The sequence below is a fragment of the Delphinapterus leucas genome, chromosome 3 (assembly GCF_059928025.1).
Source record: "Delphinapterus leucas isolate spDelLeu-1000000601 "Yukka" chromosome 3, BTC_Dleu_Yukka2, whole genome shotgun sequence".
Classification (NCBI taxonomy): domain Eukaryota; kingdom Metazoa; phylum Chordata; class Mammalia; order Artiodactyla; family Monodontidae; genus Delphinapterus; species Delphinapterus leucas.
The window spans coordinates 590,243-603,867 of record NC_143131.1 but is presented as its reverse complement, the minus strand read 5'-3'; positions in this window follow the sequence as shown (position 1 = coordinate 603,867).

The window sequence follows — 13,625 nt, the reverse complement described above, 5'->3', positions numbered from 1 at the left end:
TTCAACTGCTTCTGCAATGATTTTATAGCAAATATTAAATTTGTAAGAGAATGTTTTACAGCACTTTAAATTTTTTAGGCCATTTAGCAGAATAAGTAGCTTCCAAAAGAATCCTACCACTTACCTCACTTTGGCCGCCATCTGTCAAGCCTCATCCCCGCAGGCCTGCCCGGTGCTTTCCCCTCCCTCGTGCGGTGCCGAGCAGCAGGCTCCAGCAAGAGGACACCTCACAACTCTCCAGTTGGCCCTTCCAGGGGGTCATGTCAGCCTGCACAGGAACTTCCCTCAAAAGCCATTTATCTGCTTTTAAACTCCCCCTACAGAACCGAAAGTGTTCCTTTCCCCTCGGTATGTTCTTAGGAGGAGGAAGAATGACTGAGTTTTAATTCTTACCCTAGCTCTTGCTTAGAGACCCACTCAGCTGATCTTTACCCCAGGGATAAGAATCTAATAGGACCATAACTGTATTCGGTACACTGAATTAATCTGAAATTACTACGGAAAAGGAAAGTACAGCGCACCTGCCAGCCGTGCTCCTCCCCTGAAGGACCTTCCAGCACCCACGAGGCCGCCCGTTCTGTAACTGAAGGCTTAGCCAGGCCACAGAGGAGCAGGCGCCTCCAGACTGAGCTTCTGCAGAGACTCTGCCCTCATCACCTTTGTGCCCCGTTGGCCTGGCACAGAAATGTTGGTTGTTCCCATAAATATGCCGAATGCAGAATATGAAGGCATCCTGGTACTTCCTTCGTACTACTAACCCAGCTTGTGCCTCCACCTGCGTTAACGGCTCACAATGCGAAATATTGCAGGAAAAGAGGGGAAAGGCCTGCTGGAATTTTAGATAATCTTATGAAAAGGAAGCAGTTGTTTTCAACCGGGGTGATCTGGGGTTGTCACGCCAGGGAGGTGCATACAATGTGCGGGACAGCCCACCTACAACAAAAAATTCTTTGGCCAAAAATGGACAGTATGAGATTGAGAAAGCTAAAGTAATCACTTGGATAATCGAAGTTATTATTACCCTAAATCCTTTAACAGATTGCCTACCTTAGTCTATGTCCTTCAGACTCAACTTTAAAAGAGAATACAGTTACAATGTCCTCATTCCTCCGACATAAATGACAGACTCAACTATAAAAGAGAATACAATGTCCTCGATGTAAATGACAGCACATACAGTGAGGCTTGTAACAATCAAGGGGAAAGGAGTTACCACTAAAAACTGTCTGTCTACAATCTGAATTAAATGAAAATACTGGGACTTCCCTCGTGGCACAGTGGTTAAGAATCCACCTGCCAATGCAGGGGACACGGGTTCGATCCCTGGTCCGGGAAGATCCCACATGCCACAGAGCAACTAAGCCCGTGTGCCACAACTACTGAGCCCACGTGCCACAACTACTGAAGACCACGTGCCTAGGGTCCATGCTCCGCAACAAGAAGCCCAGACACCACAACGAAGAGTAGCCGCCACTCACCACAACGAGAGAAAGCCCGTGAACAGCAAGGAAGACCCAACACAGCCAAAAATAAAATTAATTAACTTATTAAATAAATAAATATATTAACGCACCCATTCCACCGGATGTCACTTACTCCCTGATGGGAACGAATCCCTGTTCTACACCACTACTAAGGATATCTAAGAGAGTCTAATAATTATATTGTACCAAGAAGTAATTCGGGGTCTACTCACAGTGAAGCCAGATGGCAGCACTCCACCAACCACTAGGGTCTTCAGCACTCTTCCCCAGCATCCGTTTTCAGCTCTAGTGAAGGAAATGAGCAGCTGTGTCAAGGCCAGTACAATACTTACTAGCTCTGAATTGTCAGGACACAAAAGACCAACAAGAGGGAGCTGGTTTCCAGAGTTTGGCTTTATTTTGCAGTACAGAAATCATCTGGAGCCATTGTGAGACAGACATCATTGAAGCAGAGGCTCTGTCAAATCAATACTGCGTTGCAGCAGCTTGGTCCATTGAAGAAGCCACACCTGGGATACAAAAGAAGCTTCTACGTTTACCTGCTTTATGATAGTTTCTTTCCCCTCTGCTCTCATCAAATTTATTAGATTAAAACACCGCACACAGGCTTCCTCCAAAATGACTCTCAAAGTCTGGAGTTTGGTTAGACTTGGAGGCCCACATAAACCCAGCTTGTGGCTATGCTGCCTGGGCACTGTTCTAACACTTGATGTAAATGTAAAGGGGTGGGGAGGAGTGAGGGATACTGTCCCCAACGATGGAACATTCGATTCCGTATCTCCTTAATGTCAAGAGGACAGATGGCACGCAAACTGTACTGACCCAGCTCTTGAGCAGCAGAAGCTCATAACTGCAAAGGCTACACTGATTAAAAGATACAAATACTGTATCAAGTTCTCTGTATCAGTATCACAATGTTTTAAAACTGATCCTTCACTAGAAAAAGCAAGCCAGTATTGGTTAAATTGAACAGAATGTGGGAACCTGCCAATTCTGAAGAGCCACTCCATGAAAACAAGTTAATACATGATATTAGAAAGGGGAAGAATATTTACTGGTACAGTGCTCTGCAATCTCTCAGCTTTGATTACAAAAGCAGGCCTTACAATATTGATTTCATACAATATGCATCATTTGCCAAATTTTAAGTTTGTCCTAATTCTATATACAGACAAACAATCAATCATGCATGAAGACAAAGACATTTTCAGACACGGGGAGACTTAGAAATTTTACCTTCCACAGATTCTTTCTGAAAAAGTACTTGAAATTGCGTTTTGGGGGGTGGGGAAAAAAGAAGAATTCTTGAAATAAGAGGACCAGCACCCAACACACAGTTGGATCCAAAATTTCAATAATTTGAAAATAGTTCTATGATAGTTATTCTGCAGAAGACCTAAAGCAATTTGTACAAATTATGGGACTCCAAGAAGCATGTCTTCAACAAAAATGTAAATTTTCTTTAACAAACGATTGATTAAGAAGTTGGATGATCTTAGAAATAAGAAAACATAGGGTTTCTTTTTATTTCTCTAACGTGAAGAGAAAAGCAATTGGCAGCTGCATGGAGGGAAAATAGGTGAAAAGTCTCCATGCAGACATGCACAAACTAAAGGTAACATGGTTTTGTGCAACTGATCTAAAAAAAAGGGAGAGAAAATCCATTGGTCCTTGAAATTTGGAACATTCTAAAAATGGCATAGATTCAGATATTCAGATTTTAATTTTTAGAAGCAACTAATGGACAAAACAGAAGTGGGTTTTGGGTTTTTTTTTTTTTACTGCAGTGACAGACTGAAAATGTTACCATCTTGAATTACCTAAAAATACTGGAATAAGAGTAGGAGCATAAAGAAAGAAAAGAATAGAAGATACTATTTTAAATTGATGGATATAAAAGTCAAGGTAACCAATAGAGAAATTTTAAATATAATTAATAAAACAATGGAGAGAGTAGAGAAAGGAAAAGTGAAATATAAAGAAGCTAAGTTTCACATTTGTCGTATCAGAGAAGCTGATCATCGTATCATCATCAGTGTATCATGGTGATGATTTTAATCCCCAAAATTCATAATCCCAATTTTCCATAGATAATGCTCTTCATTAGAGATGTACTTCTGCCTATACTTCCTTTCCTATGGTACAAAGTCTGCTTCCTCCAAATTCATGTCCAAATGTTTGTGGTGTCCCTTCTGGCTTTTCCAGTCTCACTTCTGTATCTTGTGCCTCTCACTGGCACTTTCTGAGGCAGCCCCTAACCAGACATCTTAGTCCTCACCATAAAAGACAACAGAGTGAGGCGGGAAATGCCAAACGACAAGACCTGCCCACCGCAAGCTTGAGAGAGGTAGGGGACCCGCTGCATGTCATCTCAGGCATGCTGGTGAGGGAGAAAAGTGTTTTGCCCCTGAGTTTGCCTGCTGTGCCTCTGCCTTTAGTCTCCTGCTGTTTGTGTTTGGAAAGGGTTTCACCGTACAGGTTTAAGCCAGGGAGCAAGAAAAGTACCCAGCTGATTTTTGCAAGAAATTCTAGATTTTCAATCTCTACCTCCCTCACCACTCAACTCTTTCCGTATATTCATTCACAGCCAAGAATGGAGCAGCTGTAAATAGCTTCTTTGACTGAGATCTCATCAGAGAAGCTGGAAAGCCCACGCTCTCAGAGCTAAGGGAGGCACTGGGCAGGAAGGCCAAGACAGAAAGGAGGAAAGAAAAATGGAAAGCAAAGAAAACGAAAATACATCCACAATCTACATAGTACTGCAGGGCTAGACATTTGTAAAGCCCTTAACATGTTTCTATATTTTAACCACTTACTGAGCCCCTTCTACATCCCTTACTCTCATTTTCTATGTCAACCCCCCCCCACTACATTCCAGCAACATTGACTTTCTTTCTGCTTTTAGAGCATTTGAAGCTCATTCCTATCTCAAGGCCTTTGTTCTCGCTGTGCCCTATCTCAAGCATGATTCCTAAGCTTAAGCTTGTTTCATGGCTGTCTCCTCATCCTTCATTTCTTAACTCAGAGTCACATCTTCAGAGAGGTTTTCCTTAATCACCCTATTTACTGCAACACGCCTTACCTCTCAGCCATTCTTTACCACATCATATTTATTTTCTTATAGCATTTGTTTGTATCAAGAATTATATTTATCTTGCTTGTTTGTCATCTATATTCCCCCACCCACCAAAAAAATCCACAGGTACAGGGATTTTTATCTGTCATTTTCACTGTTATATCCTCAGTACCCATACTCCTAGCCAGGCGCATGTTATATACGTTATTATTTTATTTATTTATTTATTTTTTTTTGCGGTACGCGGGCCTCTCACTGCCGTGGCCTCTCCCGTTGCGGAGCACAGGCTCGGGACACGCAGGCTCAGCGGCCATGGCTCACGGGCCTAGCCGCTCCGCGGCATGTGGGATCCTCCCGGACCGGGGCACGAACCCGTGTCTCCTGCGTCGGTAGGCGGACTCTCAACCACTGTGCCACCAGGGAAGCCCACGTTATTTTTTTAAATAACACATTCCATACATTATGCTAAGCTCTTTACATAGGTAAGATTGTTTACTCTTTACAGTGTAATCTGTACTCTTTGCAGATAAAGAAATTGAGTCACAGAAGGAAATAACTTGCCCAGTATCACACAGTAAGTGAAAGTGGAAGCTCATAGATTCAAATCTAGGTTTTTAATCCTAAAACCCTTCTTCTTAGACACTATTCCATACTTCCTGAAATATGCAAGGCACTTTCAAGAGGCAGTGAATATGGGAAGCCATGAAATGTGGTCCTTGCATTTGAAGGACCTGTAGAACTGGTTGGGGAAATATTATGTTTACATAAAGAGACAAATTATAACAACCAGAGGCAGCTGCTCTCATGATAGTCTCTGTGATCCCCCTGCCTTCATAACCTTCTAGTCATTCTGCCCTTGCCAGTAGGGTCATGGCCGGCAGCCAAAGTTTTTGGACGACTACAGCTGAAGCTGCCAAGTATTTACAACTCTTAATTCTTACTCTTAAAATCGTTTAAAAGGAATTTTATGTGTTTCAAGCTTATCAGATACTGTTTAATTTTTCCCAAGTTTGTGTTTAAGGACCAGCTCCTTGTGAATTATGGAGACTTTGGTTTTTGTTTTGTTTTGTTTTTTTGAAATTTACTTTATTTTTATTTATTTTTGGCTGCGTTGGGTCTTCGTTGCTGCACGTGGGCTTTCTCTAGTTGTGGCGAGCGGGTCTACTCTTAGTTGCGGTGCGCGGGCTTCTCATTGCAGTGGCTTCTCTTGTTGTGGAGCACGGGCTCTAGGTGCGCTGGCTTCAGTAGCTGTGGCACACGAGCTCAGTAGCTGTGGCACACGAGCTCAGTAGTTGTGGCACACAGGCTTAGTTGCTCCGCGGCATGTGGGATCTTCCCGGACCAAGGCTCGAACCTGTGTCCCCTGCATTGGCAGGTGGATTCTTAACCACTGCGCCACCAGGGAAGCCCCAAGACTTTGTTTTTGATACAGACTTCTGAAGCTGTCCCCACATGTCTTCTTCACAGGGTCTGAAAGGGCCTAGGAATGTAGTATCAGGCTTTTCAGGTGATCCTGATACCCAGCTAAGTTTGTAATCAGTGAATAATGACCGTAAATTAACGTTTACTTGATGACTCAGCGTCTTTTTATCTGTGCCTGTTATTAAACTACAAGTTCACTGCAGCCATAGCCAGTGCAAGTGATGGTCACCACTTCCCTGGGTCTCAATTTCCTCATGTGTAAAAGTAAAAATAAGTTGGATTACATGATCTCTAAAATCCTTTTTACTTCTAAAATTCTAATTCTTCAAAAAGGAGCTTTCCCAGGATGTTTACTAGAACATTGTTTCTTTCAGGAATGCCCCAGTTGTTATTTGCTTCTTTCTCAAAAAAGTGGAAAGACAAATAGATTTCTAAATAACTTTCAGAGGGCTGTAATATGAGGGCCTTCCCACAAATCTAATTATTAAGTTAGTACCTGAAACAGCTTTCTGAAGTGTGCCTTATCCAGATAAATAGTAATCGTCATCTTTCTCTTCATGAGCTTTGGTCTCATCTCTTAACATTCACAACATCATCTCTCATTTCTCTGTAATCAACACAGTATACAGCAGCACGCTCCTCGTTTCTTGCCCCTGAAGCTCACATGTACTACATGTTTATGGATGGCACAGGAGGAAGTAGGCATGCATCAGTTTGTGCTATGGTAATTTGTAAAGCCTAAACATTCTTTTCCATCATGTAGCCATTGTTATTTTTTAAGGTTTCTTCTGACAGGATTCTAAACATAGTAATGTTAAAAACTGTCTTTAAACATGTTAAAGCCTTAAATAATGTCTATATAATATGTCATTTTAATTATTTCTTCTAGGAAATTTCATTTATAATATGTTCAAATTATGAACAGCTTCTAGTTGAATCAATAAAGGTAAAGTGGCAAACAGAGCATTTTAGGGAATTCCCTGGTGGTCCAGCTGTTAGGGTCCGAGCTTCCACTGTAGGGGGCCTGGGTTGGATCCCTGGTCGGGGAACTAAGATCCTGCAAGCCATGCAGCGCAGCCAAAAAACAAAAAATCATTAAAAAAACCCGAGCATTTTAAGAATATATATTGTAAGGTATTAATATTCCTTTAATGGGATAAGCTCTGCATCAGCCTGTTTATAGCTTTGACTTCCTGAGATAAAGTTCTGAAATGCAAGCACAGCCAACCTATCTTTATAATGATTAAATCGTCAGGAACTTGATTCCTCACTACTTGCTAGAAAAGAATAATTCAGTTTCATCAGAACTATGAAAGTGCTCAGTGGTAAACAGAGCTTCATGAAAAAGTAAAACACTATCATAGATTGCTAACTGTTTTTCGTTTCATTCATCTCCATTTGTTCCCTGTCCACACTCCTCTCTACCCCCTGCTTTCTCCCTCTCTCCTCTTTGTCCCCACAGAGGTTCGCACACACACACGCACACACACACACAGACACACACACAGACACACACACATTTTCTTTTCCAAATGCATCCTTTAATGGGAAATCTTAAAAATGAGACATTTAGCTATATAAGTAGCAAATCCATGCTTAGCAACAAGTTCTGGAAATAATTTGGCCAGATGTTCTTTTTGAGCCTTAATGACATCTAAATGTGAATTAATATTCCATCGATTCATCAAAATTTTCCAGTTCTCATTCATGTCAGATTCTATATATGCAGTGATCTTATGTTCCAGACAAACAAATAGAAATGTGATCTGACAAACTCACACACACACACACACACACACACACACACATACACACACACACACACACATAGATACATATAGAACTCTTGAAATAGGATAGCCACAGAATAGCATTTTTATATGTGTTCCCTCTACACCAGCTGCTTTCAACCAGAGACATTTTTACCCCTTAGGTGATACTTGGCAATGTTTGTAGACATTTTTGATTGTCACACTGGGCAGGGAGGTTGCTACTGGCATCCTGTGGGTAGAGTCAGGGGTGCTGCTAAACATCTTACAGCAAAAAAGCCCCCACAGAAAAGGGTTATCTGGCCCCAAATGTCGATAGTTCTGAGGTTGAGACACCCTGCTCTACACAGTGGTCTAAGGCATCAAATAAGGGGACAGCCAAACTCTTCATTCCATTCCCGGCAACTGACTAGAAAAGAAAGAGAAAAAACACATACCTCCACAATTCCATTTAAATCTCTTTAACCAAAACTAGTTACACGGCTACACCACAAAGCTTTTATTTCCACCCTGAAACCTCTAAGCACTTTAGAAAGGAAAGACAGATCTAGTCCCTCTATTTTTAGTTTATAAGTGGTCTTGTATTCTCACTGTCCTATCCATCTCCCCACAGTGTGAGTGAAACTCTTTGCCAGATGGTGTAGGAAAGATTTTGATAATCCTTACCTCACCTATTCTGAAAATAAGTTTCTGCAGCTTCTGGCCCGATGTTTTGTGTATTTCACATATATTAAAAAGACAGTGTGGTTACATGTTTTAGTATAGCTTGTCTTGTTTTAAAAATTATTATGAAGACAAATAGCAATCTGATATACAGCAGTAAGGTCTAGGTTTTTTGTTTCCATGTAGGCATATTTTGCTGCATATTGATAGCTTATAGATGATAGTAGAACTTTATAGTTGGAGAGACCATGGAATTTAATTTCCCATTTTCTAATATCACAGTTCATCAAATATAAGATGCCATTAATTGTAAGATATGCTATTACATTCTGTACCACTAAAAGAAAAGTGTATGTCAATTGGAAATGACATGCCCCCAATCATTAAGACACATCTCAGTTTGAGAGACATCAAAATGTGGAAAAGGTACATCTTAGAATTGATAAAATACATTATTTTGTACTACAATACCTTTTCCTCTTTCTCAGATAAAAGCCATGTGTCTTGTTATTCCATAAAAATCCTTCCACGATAATGTAATAAGGCATACACGTTGGAAAACACATAAGTGGTGAGAAAACCAGGTTAAGAAAGTAAACCAACATCTTATGTAATTCTAAGTTCCCTTTTAGGTTATAAGTGCACTGGGTACTTTGCTAACTGGACAGGATTTTTTTTAAATCCTGTTTTGTCTTATTCTAAATGGGGGAAAGTTACAAGAGATATTATAATGAATAAAAATTAACTGGATTTCAATTAATTATAAGTATCAGTTAACTATAAAAGAGAAAGAGACTGCCTTCTTTAATAAAAAGGAAGGAAACTGTTTTTTGGAGAAAATGATCTTGGGGTCAGATCACATTTAAGCTAATCTCTGTTTTCTATAAATTCTACCTATAATGAAGGTAATAAAACTAGGTGAGTCCTGTGATTGCTTTGAGACACTATAATATCCTTTGGTGTAAAAGAGAAAGTCAGTCATGGTTCCTACACTAAGTTTGGTATTGTAGAAAATGGGGCTGGGGGGGTGGGTACCTGAGAAAGACTTTTAGCCAAGAGCATTAATTTTTTCCTAAACTGAAGAAGTATTTTATAGAACAGCCTATCCACCTAAATCTTTTCATAGGTCAAGTTTTAGGAAGAAAGACTTGTTAGATGAGTAAATGCCCAGCCAAAGTAGAAATTACACCAGAAAAGGTTTCTTGCTAAAACTTGAAAAACGAATAATACTAAAAGACCAGCAAAACAAGCCAATGTACGTATGTGCCATAGCTGTGCTGGGCAAGAGCCTAATGATGCTGTTGTCTGCAAAGTGTCCGAAACATAGTCCCAAGACCGCTGAACTGCCTGTTTGCACATAGTGGCCATCAAGCTGCTAAAGTTATCAAAATTCCAATGTACTGTTTCAGTAATTCTGTTTAAATAACCCTGTGAACATCAATCCAGAGCTGAATAGAGAAGACAAACAAGGCCCTAATGCTTCTGTACCAACCAAGTACAAATAACACCAACAGCATACTTCTTGGCATCCCAGTATATTACAATATAATCATAAAACACGGTGCATCTTGGAAAAAGGTAGCCTTAAAACCCTGAACAGTGAACAAAAACTGATGCTTTTATGAAGTTGAAAGTAAAATTTGACTTAGCCAGCAATTGAGGCCATAAAATCAGTCTTGTGAGGCATGAGTTCTCTCCCCAGAGGGGAGGCCCAAACTCCTGTCATTTATTTAGCAGTCTTGAAATCCCATTTCAGCTTCCGAATGCGTGTTCTAGAAGGTGGCAAGATAATGCTGTACCACTGCTACACCACACTAAATAGCCTCCTTTGAAGTATTAACACCAACTACAGAGTTAAGTCAGAGACAGGTTGTTTTTAAACAGTAAGTAGGAGCTTCAGGATGCCTAAACATTGATTACCTTGGGGGAAATTACACAAGTGTACTGAGGCCCTTGGTTTAGAAATCTGTGAAACAGCTTCTTGTTGACTTTAAGTAAATTTCAGGTGATCTTTCAAGATCTAGAAACTCAGATCATGCTTATTCTTATTTTGAAATGGAGTTCTCATTTCCCTTAGTATGTATACTTAATCCAGTGTACACCGAGAGGGCTTTCTCTAAATAGCCTGTGAGTAAATGACCATGATAAAGTTAAACACTGAACATATATGAACATGATCTGCATTCAGGTGAGGATACATTAACTGGTTTCAGCACAACCATCGAAACTTCACAAGTTAAAGTGACACATTTAGTTATGTACATAATCATAGGCTTTTAGATTATAAGGAGCCCAACAGGTCACCTAGTCCAGCCCCCTTTAACTTACAGATGAGGAAACAGGATTAGAAAGGCAACTGCTGCCCATGGGAGCACCATAGCCAAGGATGTGGTCCAGGCTGGGGTCAATGTCTCCTGTCTCCAAGGCCAGTATTTCCCCCGTGATCCACTGTAATTACAAGCCTTCGCAATAATAGGAATGAAACTAAGTCATTATATAAATTATAAATTACTATAAATCATGTGACTTTAATACAACTAAAAGTGTTCAGTATTTAGGAAGACAGACGCTGTGACACAAAATATTTACTGAACTTCCTGTGTGATAACAGTCCTTCATTTAGTCTTTACAAAATCCCAAAGATACACTTTACTATTCACAGCTTAAAGATGAAATAATTGAGACTCAAAAGCCTCAATAGCAGAAGTCCATCTAAAAACTCTGATCCATTACCCAGGTAGACAGCTCTGTCGTGTTCCTGTAGGTAACCTCTTCACCACTACCAGTACCCACAAGAGAGACAGGGTATGTTTGGCCTAGAGCAAGATGGTCATTTCTCTAATACTATGTAAATTGCCATCTGCAGAGATCTATACCAGAATCTCTGATGGAGGTGTGTGGGCACATGTTTGTGAAGGAGAGAGGAGTAACCCCTCAGGAGTCAGTGACTCAGTGACACCAATGTTACTTATGTAAGTTTCTAAAAAGGCGTTTCCACACTATTGTGGAAAAATGCACACCTGACATTCATTTGGTGTCCTCTTCTTCTGCACGTTCCTCCCCCATCAATATCATTTCCACAAGGTACTGCATTTATGTGTATCAGTCCTGTTTCCAAAGCCTCCTTGTTGCCCGTTGGATAGGTCGCTTAAGAACTCATAGAACAAAGAGTTATAAAGGTATATGGATATCGCCAAGTCTCTTTCCACGTTTTAATTGTGCAGAAACTGATTTTCAGACAGGTAATACAGCCAGTCAGAGACAAAACTGGGACTTAGGGCAAAGTTCTGACTCAAGTCTAATACTCTTCTCTCTATACAACATGCTTGATTATATGATTGGCCAAAAAAACAAGTGTCTGTCACGTATTTGGCCAAATATATTAATTATTTCAAGCCAATACCGTGTTACATTTTTAATAACAAGGTGAAAACAAAATTGGTAATTAAGAGATAGCGTCATAGGGTAGTAGAAAGACAATACAAGCCTCATAGCTAGATAGATCTAAATTTAATTCACGCTCCCTAATTTACTAGCTGTGTTGCCCTGGGCAAGTTGCTCAACTTTCCTGAAGTTGTAACTACCTGAGAATACTAAGAACTACATGCAGTGGGATATTTATAAAACATCTGACACATAGTAGATGCTCAATATATATTGGTTCCCATTAATTCTAACCCACCACAAAAGAGCTGTGCCACTCTTAGCAAATTCCTTTAGCCCTCTGGGTCTTACTTTCCTCCACTGTACAATGAGAAGAGGAAAGAAACCAAATGAATTCCAAAATCCCTTACGGCTCATCAAGTAAGAATTCCCAAAGGTTCCTTTACCTTAATTTAAATTCAACAAACACTTAGGTACCTTATATTCATCCTAGGCACTAAACAGTTCCAACCACCACCAGGAATATGTCTATGAGTTCATTAGAATGGGCTCAAACTCCATAGTACTTTAAGTTCCACACAGAAAAATTAGTATACAAAAGCAAAGGACTTAACTTTGAAGAAAACTCTGCAAGGACATCACAAACCTAAGATGATAAATAAAAATAATTTAGAGTATACCTTAAATTGTTAGTCTCTCTTTTTTTTTTTGCTGGGATAGAAGATGAGAACTTAAGTGTTTATACTATAGGTCTATAACAAGACTCAGGAGCCATTTAGGTAAAACACTAATGCCATTTTGGGGGGGAAAAAAAAGAGCAATAAACTTCTCTTCACATGTGAGTCTTACACTAGGCCTTAAAATTTAAGAAACCTGTGTCATTCTGAAGCAGAGGGGAATAAAATTTATTCTGAGAGGTGTTTTACAGTGATAAGCATTAATATAAGAAGGTAGTTGACCATGTTTTCCACATTACTTTTGAATTTCATATTTCAGATTTGAATTCTCTAAAAATAAAATATAATTTAAATCTTGAACCTTGTAAGTAAGACCTGGCGAAATATTAGCTGAAATAGTAACTGAAGTTAAATGAAAGTCTTAACTACAAAGTTTATCCTCCTCTTCTCTTCCATGAGGAAATCATTAGCAAATTTTTTTTATTACAGATAAGGCTTTTTGCAAATAACACTCTATAGATTCAACATAGATTTAAAATCATGATTAGAGCCTAGTCATGGTTTCTCAGAAATTCATTTGAGGTTTACCTGTTACCATACCTGTACAATATTATTCACTTACGTTATAAAAGTTTAGAATACACATCTTAGGTGATAAAACATCAACAACATCAAAAACATTTGCCTTTTATGAGTATGAAGAGACAGAAAGGGCCCGTTGAAATTTATATATATATATGGCATAGTGTGAACCAGAGGCAGAAGGCCTGGATCCTATTTCTGCTGTTGTTAAAAGCTCGATATGTGATTCTTGGACAAGTCACTTCACCTTTCTTATCTGTTTCTTTATGAAACAGGAAGAACCATCTGATCTAAGATTTCTTCCAGTTCCTATAATTAACATCTGTGCGAATCCTCAATACAGTACTTGAGGAGCATGGGACATGGGGCAAAAGTACTCACAGGAGAGCACTTATTCTGCTCTTCATGCGTGCTGCTAGGAGGAGCCAGATTCTGTAGAGAGCCACACACTAAATGGCCTGGCTTCGTGCCTTGGCTAAAGAACACCATCGATGACTAGGAAGGCACTTAAAGAGACTCAGCCAGAGGAAACAATCTATTTTCTGAACATAGTCCAAAAATTAGATAG